At 30.8% G+C, this 2,648-nt stretch overlaps 1 long non-coding RNA gene across 2 annotated transcripts; it reads left to right on the top strand.

Annotated features, from left to right (window-relative positions):
* The first annotated feature begins 242 nt into the window (after window positions 1-242).
* Window positions 243-2,387, top strand: LOC143363858 (uncharacterized). 2 transcript variants are annotated; one of them, XR_013083931.1, is made up of 4 exons: window positions 243-466; window positions 630-687; window positions 1,089-1,151; window positions 1,336-2,387. It is a non-coding gene; the product is annotated as an uncharacterized LOC143363858 (long non-coding RNA). The 2 variants fall into 2 exon arrangements; XR_013083930.1 differs by lacking the exon at window positions 243-466 and having other exon boundaries at window positions 586-687.
* The last annotated feature ends 261 nt before the right edge of the window (window positions 2,388-2,648 follow it).

Genomic DNA, 2,648 nt, shown 5'->3' with positions numbered 1-2,648 from the left:
TTGGGCTAGTCCGATCCACTTAGTCAAAAAGAAGTCCGGTGAATGGCGGGTATGCGGAGATTACCGCCGTTTGAATAGCGTGACGATGGGGATGGCTCTTTTGCGCACAGACGATTGCGCACGACGGCATGGCACACGGTTCTTTTGGACACGGTATTATTGGACACACGGTTTTTTTGGACACAGTAACATTGGACACAGTGGGTTTTCGCACACGCAAGGATTGCCCACATGGTTAAGACGCACACGCTGAGTTACGCACATGTAAAATTGTACTCACGATAGATTGCGCACAGAATGAATTCAAACTGTTGTTTATCATCTTGTGTTGTGCTGTGTGATTACATAGTCTATGATTATATACCTTCTATGCAGAATGTGTCTAAAGTATCAAAATTTGTCAGTGATTTTAATTTTATAGGTGACTGTGTAAGATGTGCTTAAATTATGAATAGTTGATAAAAATGTGAGAAAATGCTACGGTTTTAAGTAATTTATTTTGTGTACAATCTGTGTCACAAGTGTTATGTTAAGTACTAAATTTGTTAAATGATCGTAATATACGCATGCAAATAGTGAAGAACATGAAGAAGCTGTAAATAGTTGAAAAAATATTTATGTTGCAGCAGATTCAAAAGGATTGAGAATACATAATTTGGGAGCTAGAATTTGATCAGATTAAGTAAGGTAAGTATTTCTATCTATCAAAAAGGTACGGATAGAATAAACCAGATACTATGTGGCTTATTTTATTTTCTTTTTACTGATGATATAGTGATTGGCAAACAAGATTACGTACACGAATATTAAGTTGCTCTTAAAAATGCGTATATTGACCTGTTGCGGTCCTATTTACGTCGACTTAGTCTAGAAATGTTATTTTTGCACAACTGCTCGCGTATTTTACATATTCATATTCCATTCATGAATAATACCATAATTACATATTATATAAATACCATAATTACATATTACATAAATCCCATAATTAAATATTATATGAAAGCAATTCTAGTTTTCACTGTTCTAAATATATTGCTAATATACTTATTTTATCTGGATTAAAGCTAAATTGTATGATATTATAGCAAGTTCTAAAACTATATGAGATGGAACTGTGTGGACCGCAAGGGATTAAGCATTCTAACAAGGTGTGATAATTTGACAAATGTGTATATACGTTAGTGAAATAATAATAATTTTTTTATATGACAAATGATCCTTAATTATGTCTTTTATTTAAAATGTAACGACAACTCTTTGAAAAAGCATAAGCAAAAAAATATTGAATTTTTAAATTGTAATATATTTTATGTGTTCTTGATTTAAACACAGTGATTCTTGACGCTACCTATCACGATAGAACCATTGATATTAATAAACTTGTAAGTACAAGGTGTATTACCTAATTTATTTCAGAAATCCTTAAGTCATTTAATGTTATTTACAACATTAATAGTAAAAGATGCTTTCATGTTTCAGGTATTTCTTTACATTTTACTTATCTTTTTTTCAGAGCTAGTCCAGTGTATTTGTTATATATGTTACAATAATTATATTTTTATATTGAACTTTACTTATGTACATAAAATAATAGTTACATGTATTAATTCTTGAAAAATTGTTTTAGGTCATTATGTTGCCACTAAGATATGCTGCAGTATTTCTTCCGCCACTTTTGTGGAATACTTACTGTTTACGAGAAAAGCGGTGGTCCGATCTAGTCCAAGACATACATATATATCGGCAACATGTTGGAGACAATTTAATGGGCGATTCTTCAAGACAGTACGAGACGAAAATCAAGAATAAAACATGGTGATATTAATTTTTAATTTATTAGTGATTACACATCCTCCTGATTCGCCAATCCGTATATCTATTTTATATATCTATCTCTAACGCTATTTCATTTATTAGCGTACTCTGTATTGCTGTTAAGCATTTTGTGAATACATTTTTATCAATACTTATCATTTTTGCTCTCGTAAGTTTATTATTTATACTTACCTATACGGATCTATCAGTTAATAAGTAATATGGCATAACATCTCCTGTCACAGTGTAATAGTATCACACGTCGTTACATAATTTTATTTTCTAAAGCTATGGTTTCTTGAACTTTTAACTTGCATTGTTTAAGTACAAAATGGTAATAATATTTGGTCTAAGAGCCGCTTTTGAAAAGATTCGACATTCGTACAGAATGCTTCATGGTGTAATGAATATATATATATGCGTAATTTTGGAGGCATTTAAGAATATCAATCTAATTTCAAGCGGTATACTCTGTACATTTATGGTGGAGTCCGAATATATACCAATTGGATGCTAAAATCTGACTAAAATATTTGAGATAAGTAAATTCTATCTGTAAATAGTTAGTTCAAATGCAATGAACATGATACTTTGGGATTTCTTTAATTATATTTTACAGGTGCAATCTGTGTCAAATAAAATTCTCTGAGGACTACCAAGGATTTGAGAACCTGTTATTGAGATACTGAAAATAAAATTCTCTGCCTCTGTGTATTGAGAAAAAAATTTTCATCATTATATTTTCCATCAATGTATCTATAATATATCCTCGTTCTAGAATACTGTATGTTGCATGTCATTTTAAAGTGTGTTGTTAAATGCAACTTATC

Source organism: Halictus rubicundus, unplaced genomic scaffold (assembly GCF_050948215.1).
Source record: "Halictus rubicundus isolate RS-2024b unplaced genomic scaffold, iyHalRubi1_principal scaffold0158, whole genome shotgun sequence".
Classification (NCBI taxonomy): Eukaryota; Metazoa; Arthropoda; class Insecta; order Hymenoptera; family Halictidae; genus Halictus; species Halictus rubicundus.
Note: the sequence above shows the minus strand (reverse complement) of the source record. Positions and strands in the feature narration are given on the sequence as shown.